This window comes from Serinus canaria, chromosome 2 (assembly GCF_022539315.1).
Source record: "Serinus canaria isolate serCan28SL12 chromosome 2, serCan2020, whole genome shotgun sequence".
NCBI classification, from domain to species: domain Eukaryota; kingdom Metazoa; phylum Chordata; class Aves; order Passeriformes; family Fringillidae; genus Serinus; species Serinus canaria.
In genome coordinates this window covers 92,911,979-92,925,768 of record NC_066315.1, presented here as the reverse complement: position 1 = coordinate 92,925,768, position 13,790 = coordinate 92,911,979, and the positions used below count along the sequence as shown (strand labels likewise).

Genomic DNA, 13,790 nt, shown 5'->3' with positions numbered 1-13,790 from the left:
ACCGAGAGCGACTCGCAAACAAGGGGGGGACACACACGGGCACAGCCCCACATCGGGCATTTCACGCACACGCTGGATCAATATTAGGGGGGGTGGGGGGAGAAAGAGGGGGGGACGACCTACTGTTAATAATTGAAGTGGCTACTCGGGGCTCGACGACCCATCACCCACCTTCTTCAGCCGAAGCTTTTTACTTTAAAGTGCGGCAATTTGTTCTTTGTCTCTTAATGGATTAATATCGCATTCCGCCTCCCCTCAACGCCCCTGACGGAGCGTACAAAGCCAAAAGGCTGCCGGAGCCCGCAGGGCTCCCCCACCCCCCGGCACCACCACTGCAGCAAACCCGACCTCCTCGCAGAACAGCGCAAAGTTACCATTTTGGAGCTGCTCCGATGACCGGGGGGGACAGTCCCCGTACCTGGGGGGAGGCGCGAAGTTGAGGGGTTTTTTTCCCCCCAGGGGCACAGCCCGAGGACCCCCCGCCCCCCCGGGCCATTCCCCCGCCCCGCCGCCCCTCACCTCCTGCGCGGCCGGCGGCGGCAGCATTCGGGAAGGGCGCGCCGAGCCGCTCTGAAGGTGAAACCACGCGCCACATGCGAGCGGCGCCGCGCTGCACATGATCCGCCGAGCGGCTCCACTGGCGCGGGCGGGGGCGGCCCCGCCGGCCCCCGCCGCGCCCCGCGCCCGCGCACCGCCCCCGCCGCGCCCGCGCCCCGCCCGCCCCGCCGCCACCGCCACCGCGCGTCCCCCGGCGGCTGCGCTGGTGTGGCCGGTGCCGAGCCCGCAAGCACACGCCGGGGACCATTGTCTGCGCGGGGCAAAGTTGGGGCGCGGGTGCCGCCGCCCCCGGGCGCTGCGGGAGAGCGGGGGGGAGGAAGGCGGGCGCCGCGTTGTGCGGGCGCGGAGTGGCGCTTCTGCCCACAGCCGCCCCGGTTCCCACGTACCTCCTCCGCTGCGAAAGGTGCGGTATGGAGTTGCCCCAGATGCATTTCTATGCGAAACTTTCTTTTTTTTTCTTTTTATTCTTTTTCTTTTTTTTTTTTTTTGGCGAATTCCACTGGTAAAATATTTATAGATCTATTGAAATGCGCAGAAACAACAACATTAAAGTCCTCAATCAAGATCAAAGAGGAATACTGTTCAACAGCCACGCTGGGGAAGTTGAAAGACCTCCGAACAAATCAATCTGCCATATGGCTTTAGAAAGAAAAAAAAAAAATAAGCAACCAAAAAGACCCTCTGGTCCCGTCGTCGTCCCCCCCCCCCCCCGGCCTATGGCTGAAAAGTTCAATTCTTATTTTCCTGCCTGTTTGCGAAGCCCTGTTTAATCACGCCAAATCTGTGTGTGCCACAGGCGAGGGGAGTGTGTTTAGTCTATGGCTGGGAAGCCTAATTTAACGCTCGGTACTAGACATTAAGGGTGTGGATGGAGCCTTTTTTTTTTTTTCTCTCTTTTTTTTTTTTTTCTTTCTTTCTTTGTCTCATAATGTGCGATGACGTACAATTGACACGGAGCGCTTTTGACGGAGGGACCGTGTTATCTTGACGCCCCCGGGCCGGCAGAACCTCGTAGCCCCCGGGCACCCCGGCTCTGAGCTCCCCGCCGGAGTCGCCCCCCGCCCCATGCCCGGCCCTTCCTGGGCGCATCGGCCCCGCACCGCCCTCCTCCGTCTTGCACTTGGGACGCGAAGTGCTCCGGCAATGAGAAGAAAACAAAATTGGGGCGGGGGCAGGTTTTAAATCCTGCCCTTTTCAGTGCTTATTACAAGAACCCTCGGAATAAAGGGAAGCGGTGGGGGTAGGGGGCAGCGAGCGAGAGGGGAAAGTTGGTAATGAAGGATACACGAATCATAAAATGTAAGCTATGTGTGATTAATGATCTGCACTAATTTGTATAGCAGGCGTGTTAAAGGTCATTGACAATTGTTGCTGCTTTCAGCATGAATGCCTGAGTGGGATGTATTTGGGACAATCAAATTTAATTATAATTTACAGGAAAAAAAAATAACTAGACGTGCACAGCAGCTGGTCAAAATATAGAGAGGACTCACTTTAAAAAATGTGTGTTGCCTTTTCTTCAAAAGCCGCTTCATTACATTAATGTGGTGTCTTTAAGTGCCTCAATAGTAAATAACGCATCTGGAATGTCTGGATTTTGTCCTTTATGCATCAGCATCTTTCCTGCACACTTTTTCAATTGCTGACCAAATCGGGTTCCCAGTTACTCCAGAAGTGCAGTGTTTTGTGGGAATTCCGAGTTCACTGGTGCCAGGTTTACCTGTGAGTGGACCAGGGCAGATGTCACCCCTCTGAGCCTGAATAATCCATCCCAGGCACACGCCTATAACACAAGTGTGTAGATTCTCTAATCACAGTTTATATAGTACTTTAGCATTTCTTTACACAAAAAGTAAGAAATCCATTATAAATCAGCATTCCTGGGCAATATTTAGAACTACAGTATTAAGCTAACAATTTCCATATGGCAAAAATTGACAAGTCAGAGCAATGAAAGGTGCATGAGACTTCTCAACTGCTCTACGTAAAAATGTGATTTTTATGACCTACTCCTTTTCTCTCAGAGTCTGTACAGATCCTTTTCCTTAGACAGTAAAACATGAGAATACAGAACACAGTGCTTGCTCTGTTACTTGACAGAGTAATGCTTAAAATGCTTAATATTTTCCATCTTTGCTTCCATAGGGCCCAGTCTTACGCTCCTTCTTCCCGTAAGAAAATAGGAGGCTACAGGAGTGAAAGGACTGGAGAACCCATCTCAAGCTTAGTACACGAGGGGTATTCCATTTTAATGGAAAGGCAATTAAAAATTCAGAAGATGCAGAGACCTTAAAAACAATCAAGCGGTATATTAATTTCACGGAAAGTCACCAGCAGAGTTCCTCTGTCCATGTAATTTTAAATAGGAGATTTTCTCACATTTCTTCTGCTGAGCCCAGCACTTCTGGGTTTTATAAGCAAAACTGAAACAGTGTAAGAATTTATAGACTCAAAAGATATGCAGGATATATTTGCATAGTATCATCAATGTCATTAGAAATTTCAGGTAGAGATTATGTTCTTAATGTTTAATTCGTTAGTAGTGTACCATTTCCGTGGGTGAATAATTTGTTTGCAGACAATTTGCTCATTTTATGTTTGCCAGAAATCTTCCAGGAGATGTCCTCCAGTTTCAAATTCTTTAAATTACAGTATTTTGTATGAGAATGTCAGCGATATTAATGGCTCAATATGTGTTTTGCTATTTATAGACTTGCATGTATAATAATTCTGGCTAATGAAATATTTGGAGCAGGAAAGCATTTATTTACTTTTGCTATGGTCTAATAAATTATTTGTTCAGCGTTTGGGACCAGGCTTTCTCAAGTTAGGGAAAATGGCAGTTTGATGAAATTCTGTGCGATGACTTGTCTGCATAACTTAGCCTTAGGAGTGATTGGTGGAAGTTTAGATAAGAAAAGGTTCCCAGGAAACACTGTGGTAGAGTAGTGAGGAAAAAGACCATCTCTGTAAAAGCAAGGCTGAAAGCATAGATAAATACTTCAAGACAGGCAAACAAGCCAAGTTTGGATTACATTTCATATATATGTACGTGCATATGTGTGTGTGTACATGTCACATACACAAATACAGTCTGTGAAATGTAATCTAGGGAAGTGAGTCTCTTTTTCTGTGTGCTTGCTCAGAGTTACTCAGGTTTTGTGCCAATTAATATTTTCAGTTATTACAAATCTGTCTGAAATTCTGTTTAAATATAAGACAGAGATTTTGCTCTCAAACTGTGCTTGGTCAGAAAAAAAGAGCACACAAACTGATGACAAATCATCTTTACATTCTAAACCAGAATTTTCTTGGTGTATCTGGAGATACAAAACACACGTGCAGAAGTTACAAACTGGAAGGCACAGGCAGCTCTAATACCCATCTATGTCTGCAGATCACCACACAGAAGCATTCCCAGTAATGCTTTTAATATGAATCTCACATTTCTGACTCCAGTGAAAATGGACCATTCTAACACTGGTGTGCTTCCAGAGTTTCTGTGGGTGGCACAAATTCCACTCCGAAACAAAACTATTTCAATTAATAACAAGCTTATACACTTGGATTAAATGCATTGACTTCGGATGAGCACCACAACAATCTTTCTTTCCTCTCTAATCATTCCTCAGTAGCTGTGTGGTGTGAGGCTGCTTCCAGAGTTTGTACCCCCCCCACCCACCAAAGTTTGGCACAGCAGCGTACCCCGGGTTTGCATGGATTGAGGTCAAGCTCTTGCACCCTGTTAATTTAGTCAGACATAAATCTAGTGAAAGGATTTGAAAATATTTTTCCATTTGGAGAGGTGCACATATTTCATGATCTGACATGTCTATTAATGTGTAACAGCAATAAGCAACTTGGTCATATCTGTTGACAAATTGTATCAGGTGTCAGGATGTGGTCATAACCTCTTTACTTTCTACTCATACAAGTTGTCCCCTTGCTATTGATGTAATTGCATCAATGATAAAAGATGACTGGTGTTTGTTTCCATCATCTCATGTATGGCATGTAATGAGCATTTCCTTATGGCAGAAATAATCTGGAGACCTTTCTTGAAGAATCAACATTTTTAACTCTAATGTCTTTCATATTTGCCCCTACTGCCAACCGAGTTGCTAGGATATAGCCTGATTTTGATTTTTTGTGCTTTGATCCTCTCAAACCCACATTTTTTTTAACTGAATTATCCAATCTTGCTGTTACAATGACACTGAGGAAGAGAGCAGAAAAAGTTAATATTGTAAATAAGTACAGCGTTAGTGTACACGGCTATTTTAGGTTCATGCTAAATGTACCAACTTTTCCAGCCCTGGCAATCAGATTTTCTCACCCATATGTAATTTTATAAACTACATCACGGCTTCACAGCAGGTAGGGAGCCCACAAACCTGTTCTTAATTTCAGTTTAACTGAAAGAATCTCAGCAGCAGCTGGTTTCAGAATAGTTGATCAGACTTCCACAGATGTGGCCCATAATAGGTTCAGAAATAAAAAAGAACTAGGCCACAAAGTAGAATTAATTTCAAGGAAGAAAAATTCAATAAGAATGCAACTTCTAAGACTTTTTTTTTTTTCGCTTTGCAACAGAGATCATTGGGAGGGCATATTTCTGTGGCTTGGGTTTTTCCATTCTGTTTACTGATAGTAATACTGCAGTACGCTGGTTTTCTGGCAGGCTGGACCTGGCTGTAAGCAGGCTGTGCTCTCCCAAAGCAGAAAAACTGGGTATTTCTGAGTTTGTGTCAGCTTCTCTCCCCTCCCCCTCATCCTTCTTATGTTCCTCCAAGCATAACTGATAGTACTGGAGTGCTTGTGCGCTTTTCTGACTGGACCAGACAAAGACGTACAATCGCTAAAAATGACCTGTGATGTTACAGCAAATGCGACGCTTGCTAAAACTGGGGAAATTGGTTGCCAGCTTTAAACAGTGTGTTATCTGGGGCTGTTGCACAAACTTTAAATAAAGGACTGCAGAAAAAAAAATAGTTTCACAAATGTTCATTTCTGGAGTTTAGCAAGGAGAAGAATTTAATTGATTTATGGAACAGCATGGCAAATACATCATTGTACTATCTTCTGCTGAGTGAAAAATACCTCAAAAGTAAAAGTGGAACAAAACAGTCACTTGTCCTGGCTAACAAAATTTCCCTTGACATTCTGTGCAGTGGTCTAAAGTGGTTGAATAATCTTAGTTTATATGGTCTTTCAGCTCAGGCATGCGAGGAAAAAAGAACTTCAAAAAGAGAATATTTTACCTGATGTGTACTATTTTAAGGCTTCAGTAATTAGAGAACTGCAGAGGTCAAAACAGCCATCAATATCACAAGCAACAGAGTAGAAGTAACATGTTTGAGAGGAAGTTAGTTGGTTGGCTGTAACATAATACGCCATAAGCACTCGGATGTGGATCTGCAATGACGAGCAGCAGAAGGAACAGTAAAAGTTAACCAGCATCAGATATTTACTTGGCTGAAAGCACACAGGAACTTGCAGATGAGAAATAGAGATGCTTTAGAATCTAAATCCCAGAGTTTAATGCCTCACTGCAGAGATGCTGCAACTTACACCAAAGTCCATCCATACAGATCCATTCACAGGCTGGAGTAAAAGTTTGCCAGAGCTTTCTAACCTTTCAGCAAGCCAGACAAAAACTCAGCATTCAGACGCTCCCAAACCTTTTTTCTACCTTCTGGATCTCATTCAAATCAGAAATGTGTGTCATTAGCCTAGTTTTAGCATACTACTGCCCACATCCCAAAGTAAAATCAGGAAATGCTGATTGGGGTGGGTAGCTAAGATGTTGCTGTGCGTCTCCTGCTCCTGAAACTGTGTGTGTCAGCCTGTACTTCTGAATTGGCATAAATTAAAAATTAGTAAAAGTACAATGATTACATCTGAAGCTGCAGTAGTTTGCAACAGTATAAGTCATAATAAATATGCAGAATTTTGGGGAAAATTATTTTGAGAACAGGAACTCTTCCAAAAACTTTCCACTATTTCTTTCATTGCTGATAGACCATTTTTCTTCCCTGCACAATTTTATGCCAAATTGGCTACTTTTCTAATTTCCCCATAAATCACACAAAATTCATGATTCCTTTTTTCACATTTGGATTCACAAATCAACCAACAGAATTTGTTCTAGTGAGACAAAGAGGCTGAAACAAACACTCAGGATCATTAGCGTAAAATTATCAGCATAAAATTATCCTGACTTATAACAACAAGTTGCAGGCAGCATCTTATTTGTTGCTTTCATAGAGTTTGAAAGACAGAAGTGAGTTAGGGAAGTTGGTCCACTACAGATTTGGTGAGGCATTTGCCTTTTTTCCCTCCTTAAACTCCAAAGCTAATAAACCCGAAGCATTCAGTAACAAGCAAGGCACTCATGTCAACAAAGACCTTACTTAGAGACAGCAAGGTTTTGAGAAACTTCTTTAGTAAGGATTTGAAGATATTTTAGTCATATGCAGTGCACTTTTGCTTCTCTGTTTCCTACAGTATAATCCCCCTTGCTTTCCCCCCTCTGTGTTTTAAAACGAGCGCAGAAAAGGCTGAGTGTTAAACTACACTGTTCAATTGTCTGGTAAGTACACAAATTCTGTTCAAATCAGAACAAACTTTCAAGCAGACAGAAAGGGGTATTTGGATTTCTATTTGGATTTCTGTTTTATCCTGGAAACCCTGCTGAACACCAGTGTGATAGGGAATATAGCCATATCAGACCAACAAAAGGCTCCTAATGTAGTGAAGACCTCCTCCCCCCTCCTCTCCAAGGAAGCCGGCTGGCAAGGCTTTTGCTATCGGAATTGTTTGCAGAATAACCAAACTAAAGCAGCTCCCTATGTGGGTGCCTCATTCAGGAATAAGCAGCACTTTTATTCTAAAACACTTATCTAGCTTCCTGAAGAGAACGGGCTATTTGGAAGATACTTCTTTGTTTTGAATGTTCTTGTGGAGCAATACCTTATCTGTTTTTTTTTTTTTCCTTCTATTTACATTTTCATTTGCTTCTCTGACAAAAGCAGAGATGTACTCACTCAATAAAGCAGTTATCACATACGCCAGCAACTCTTAGATTCCTTCTGCTGTTCAAAAGATTCCCGAGAACTGTTTTTATTGCAAAGGATTGCATTAATATCAGTGGTGCAAACATCCTGTTTGCTCCTAGGGGCTTTATAAAGTCAAATGCAATAGATCTGCATTTCACATCACTAGTATGGCAATGTTCTTGCAATTCAAGATGTACCACCACTCATACTTTTATTGCTGTGAAGAATGTTGCTCTGTAAAAACTCCACCTATTTTTCCCTAAGACATAAGAACATTTCATGCCAAATCCCTCTATCATCTAAGGAGTCCAGGACCCTATTTATTTTGATGGAAGTTAGAGTAATAAAAAGAATAGATTGCAAAATAACTGCGGTAACAACACTGCCAAAAATGCTCGCAGAATGATGCTGTTAGTATTGTCCAAGCCAATGTTTTCTCCAGAGAAGAAGGATCCATGTGAGTGTGTGCTGTCAACTCCATTTGGTGTTACTAAGGCTAAAGTGTGCTTTGCTTTGCTTTGTTTACTTGTGTTACAGAATTTTAGAGAGTTGGGTTCACCATTTGGTGCTTAACTCCCTGAATGCTCCTCCAGGTAGAACTGACACAAGTGTCTACATCTGTAGTCCACAGGAGAGACACCATTAAGCATAAGTGGGAAGAAGGGGTCAATAGGCTGTGAAGAGAGGGCGGGAGCCCTCTGGAAGGGCTCTCCTCCTGCCTTGTAACCCCAGCGATTGTTGTGGTGGTTAAAGTGCCAAGTCTGTGAGAGTCCAGCAACTGGAAACTGGTGTGAACAGCTGAACAAGAACTCCTGCCCTAAGCTGCAGGAACCAAAGAGGGGTGGCTGTAGAGGTTGCAGCCAGGAGCTCTGCTGTTGGACCTGGGCCAAAGCCAGTAGTTCTGGCTACCCACTGCCTGGCTCTACACCTGCTCCTGGAGCCTTCTGTGTTCTCACCCTTGCTTTTTTGGAGCAAGCTACTTGCCAGAGCATTAACACTACCTCTGCACACTCCTTACTTCATTCAGAAGTGCTTCTGCAAGGAATATATGACCTTAAGTTTATGTTCAAGAGTTTTTACTAAGTTCATACCATTCTCCTGTAAGGCAGGCATAGTATCCATAATCTGGTTATTAAAAAAGTGCTGGTGAATGGAATATTTGCATGAATGACCTCATTTTTCATTTGCTCACTAGAACATTTTTAAAAGGAAGTATTTGCTTGGTTGATAGCCAAGTGTTTTCTCCTTGACTACCAAGTGTGTTTAGTCCATATTAAGGGTAAAATTCTCTCCAAAGTTCATGGGTAATTTCCAGACCCTGCAAGAATTGCAAGCAAGAGACTGACAGGAACATTCTTATTTAATAATTTCCCACCATATTTCAAACAAATGTGGTTTTCCAGATGCTCCTGACTTCCAAATGTAAAGTGGAAAATGTCCAAAAAAGGCATTACTTCATCTAATGTCATTTATTTAGCACACAATCCTTCTGTCCTTCTTCTTTATCAAAGCAAGGGGATGTGTGACTAGTTTGTATAACTTAAATTTCTTATCTGGACTTACATAAGTGCATTCAGCAGCTTCCTCAGATGTACAGTTAATGGGAAATTCCATGAGTTTTACACTTAAACTTAATCAGAGATATGAATGGAAGAATGTAACCATCAAAGCTGTTGCAGAGTCCTTCACTCCCTGACCTTAGGGCCCATAAACCCATGAATAAGTTACATTCATGCATGTACTAACGCTTTTTTTTTTTCATCACTAATGCAAAACGGGTTTAGAACTCCAGCTGTTAATCCAAGTTGAATTTCACTTTTGCTCACAAGTGGATACTCAGTCCTTACCAAGGGTTTGTAGGACTCATCCTCTCTTCCCTGTGCAGTGCAGGTAAGCGAGGAGAGGGGAAGGACTGCACCGCTGAGCATAGCTGATGTGGCTGCTCTCAATCCCAGGCAATTACTGGCTGCCTGTGGCTGCACCTGCACCTCCCTGTCAGCAGGGTGATGTGTGCCATGGTCCCCTCTCCCTGGGTATCCTGAAGCTGTCGCAGCAGGGGATGCAGGAATAAGGCATCTTTGCCCTGCTCCCAAAGCACCTTGCTGGGTCTGGTCCCCATTGCAGCTGTATATACTGCGTTTGAGGAGGACTCTCCACTCACTGCATAAGCCAGTTTTTCTTCTCTCTGAGACTTATTTTCCTTTAGCTGCAAAATGGGTCAGTACTTTCAGAGAGCTGTGCTCACTACTGCTGTAATGAAATACCCTGAGACCTTTGCTGACCCTGGCAGAGCAAACTGTGGCACAGTCATGCTTGGTACCTGTGCTTGGAATTGTGTTTTGGCATTTGTATCTCACATAGCAAGGGTTATATCCATTCAGCAATCTCTGCAGAAAGCAGTTTTGCACCTTCTTTGAGTTGGCTGCCTAACCAGAGTCAGTCATCCAGCTAAAAGAGAATGAAATACTGTGAATAGAACAGAAACTCTGTCCCAAACGTGCACCAGAGAAAAAAAGCAATGTGTCTGCTGCACATCCAGTGCAGATTTTCTTGCAGTGCTCCAAGATGGTAGATCAGGAAAGCATAAGAAAGAAGAACCCACTCAGACAGACCTCTAACATAAAAATATCTCTGTCAACACAAACTGAATATTAAAAAAATGATTCAAGGGAGTGAAAAGTAAAATGTTTGTTTGTGTTCAGATTTGGGAAGTGAACAGAAAAAAATATCAATATCAATAATAATAATATCATTTTTTAAAAAATAGTCCTCATCCCAGCTTTGGTTGATACATATTTTTTTTTTTGTTAAAAAAAAAAAAAAAGTAACATCCAGACACATCTGTGAATGGGCCAAGTTTTGACCTGGCGCAATTTGATACAGGTGAGATATTAAACCCTGAAGACCAAGTTAACAATGGAAACAGTGACAGTCAGTAGTGAAGGGTGCTAGCTGCCATTATACTCGTAAGTTACACTTTTCACAGCACAGAGGGACAGCTGATAAACGCTGAACCTGCCTTGCTGCCTTTAGTTTGCCTGTCGTTTTTTTCCACGAACGACCTTGTGTTTACTGACAAATTCTGCAACTCACTTAATGGGGAATTAGAACAACTAGAAAATTTTTAATATCAAGAGCATTTTGCCTCATTTCTTCAGTCTTTGTAATTTAAATATCCTGTTGTGTAAGCCCAAAGGCAGGAAGTGAGCTATACAAACCCTTACAATAACAGTATTAGGTTGCAGATAAGCCCATGTGCTCAGTGGTGTTGGGTAATTTTTTTTTTTTTTTTCCCAAGGTAATACAAGTTCTGCCAATACTGGAAGAAATGCTAGAATGCTTTAACACATTTAAATTTTTCAAAATTAGCTTCATCTGTTACACACACACACGCGCAAAAAAAATACTCTCCCTATAACGAGAAATTACTTTGGCCCATTATGCCAGGCTTTAATTATTTATCTTCACTCTGTATTTGTGTTTCTGCCGTGAAACCCAAACCTTTTCAGCAGGCACTGAGATGGTGGTGGGGTAGGTGCCTACCTGTCCTCTCTTCCATTCTTTTCCCTCCAACTCAGCAGTGTTTTAATGCAAATCAAACCCTTGGTGCGTACATAGCCAGCACAGATATCCTTACACTTCATGCACCTGGCAGTCAGCTTTCCTGCCGAGGCTGCTGCTGAACTGGATTGCTTCCTCTTGTGGTGATTACACTTGGATCTCTGCAATAAAAGACAACAAGAACTTCTTACAGATGATAAACACAAGCCTTCTTTTTTAATATATACCTGGATTTATAGGCCTAAGGGAGAAAATTCTGTTAATGGTAAAATTTAGAATTTTGCAAATGAATCAAAGCATTTTTGCAAGCCAGACGCACAACGAGCATTTCAAACTGCGTGCAAGCCATGTAACCTAGCAGTGCTGCATTTAACAAAAGTAGGACATGATTTCTGCATCTATTCTCCTTTAATAAGATTATGATCCTGACTGTCCTGTTCTGACTGCAGTCGGAGGTAGTGTTGTTGCTGAGTGGCTCACGAGCTGTAGGCTTGTGTGCTTGCATAACTGATCCCGAATTACACATGGTGACTATCTATAGGTGCTAATCTTGAACATGACAAAACATTTGATCTCTCGGTGTATATTTGCACAAGCACATTTCCAACTGCGTGCAAATACACACACACAGAGTCGTATCAAACGCACAGCATTATGTGTAATGAGATTATTACACGTTTGTGTAGGTGCACTGTGAAAAGGAAAAATTGCCTGACACTCTACCTTTATAAGCCTGTCTTCACAGACAGCTAAATTGTATTAGTTTAGCCATTTCTGCTGTCATTCTGTGCAGCATCTAATTTAGGCCCAAATGCTAATGACAATTTCAGCCAAAACTGTTTGACTGTTTCTGAAACAGAAAGCAGGTTGTTTTGCTTATCAGTAAACACTCTGTATTGTTCTAGCACCTTCACAATCTGAAGCCAGAGTCTGAAAAAGTCTCCCTATGCTAGAGCTTTGCCTTTTGCTATTCTTGTTACACATTTGGCTGTGTTATAAGTCTGTGAAAAATCACAGTTTGCACATGCTCCATCACTACCTCTTCAATTGGAGTCGCTGAATTCTAAGATTCTGCTGTAACTGAGGATGCTCAGGTTTCTCACAGCTGGTAGCGCCGACTGAACCACATATGCCACGTCCTCAGCTATAGACTACAGTGTCCCACTATTGCATGCTCGAATATATTATTCTAGGGTAGATTACATGGGCAAAGCCAAAATTTCACTGTACTACAAACTCAGAGCAGTAACGGTGGGATGAGTTCCAACAGCAACTGCCAAGAGGGAGATAAATTAATTTATGTTCATGAAGCATTCAGATTCTGCAGAATTGGTCACCACAGAAAAGCTCACGAGGAATTTGATTCTTTCTTTTTGAGAGAAGCATTTGAATAAAGTTATTATGTGGCTGTGCAATTAAAGATGATACCCTAGAGCACACATATAAGGGGCTGAGTAAACAGACCAAGTATTGGAATCCTCACTATTGGAACTTTCTACATTAGTTTGTCTACATGATTTAAGAACACAGTAAAGAGCCTAGTTCCTTTAACTGATACATTCACACATCCACTTGTCTATAAGTAGCTTGCCTCCTGTTCGAAATAGTAAAATAATGGTGGACAAGGGGTGAATACTTGATTGCATTTAACAATATAAAAAAGGTAGGAATAGCTTATCTGAAGTTATTGGAGACAATGATTTGCTAGACATTATGGACAACCCACAGCGTAGAGCTTTCAGCTATCCTCCCCGGGACATTAAAAACTGTGATATCAGTGAAGTACAGAGTAAGGTGCTTTTTGGAGTTTCCATTCATGTCTCAGCAGGCTTTTAACAGAACAACCAGGGGGAACTGTCTACAATAAACTTCTCTTTGTCTTCACCTCTTCCAGCTTCAGTATGCAAGCAGCTCCATTTTCAGCTATGGAAATGAACCATTTCATTTTTATGAGATCTAATTTCAGTAGCCTACTTTGAATAATAAACAACAATTAACTTTCAGAGCACAGAAGATGTATAAGTTTTAAGGCACATCCTGTTTCAAGGACTTCAGGATATAAACTACCTAAGAGCAAGGAATTGTAGAAATAAATGACAGAGAACACTGTTCCCAGTACAGTGAGGCTGTCAATCTTTCTGTACTCCTGCCCTTATAACTGTATGTATTGGGCCTGCTTCCCTGACTTTATTTGAGACTCCTTGGGAGAAAACCTGAAGTAACATACTGTGGGATCATGTTCTTCTCCCAACATTTGTTTTTTGGAGGGCCAGTCTATTATGGTGCTTAAAAGCGTCACATGAACTGCACAGAGCTTGCATGATTTCTTTTGGTTTTTCTGAAAGGGTGAGTACAGTAGAGCTTGTGCAGTGTTATTTCCTGAGAGCCTATTTAAGCGGGTTTTAGCGTTAACTTCAACTTCTTAACAAGCTTAAGTACAGCATCACATTTGATTTGGTTTTGCAAATGTCTGGAACTTTTCATGTGGAATTAGCAGATCTCAGTCTTCAAGCCTAATGAACTCAGATAAAACTCAGCAGGATGTCCTGTTGGAAACAAATTTTTTTGTAGGAAGACAGCTCTTTGGTCCTCTTTTCTTGCCTTGCGTTTGTT

The 13,790-nt window shown here is 42.3% G+C and overlaps 1 protein-coding gene across 2 annotated transcripts in view; it reads right to left on the bottom strand.

Annotated features, from left to right (window-relative positions):
* The window catches only part of ZNF516 (zinc finger protein 516), a 101,099-nt gene extending 100,454 nt beyond the window's left edge, over positions 1–645 (bottom strand). For both annotated transcript variants that reach the window (XM_050970873.1, XM_050970874.1), the window contains exon 1: positions 520–645. The gene's annotated coding sequence lies outside the window, so the exon portion shown is untranslated. The remainder of the gene's footprint in view (positions 1–519) is intronic.
* Between the last annotated feature and the right edge of the window lie 13,145 nt (positions 646–13,790).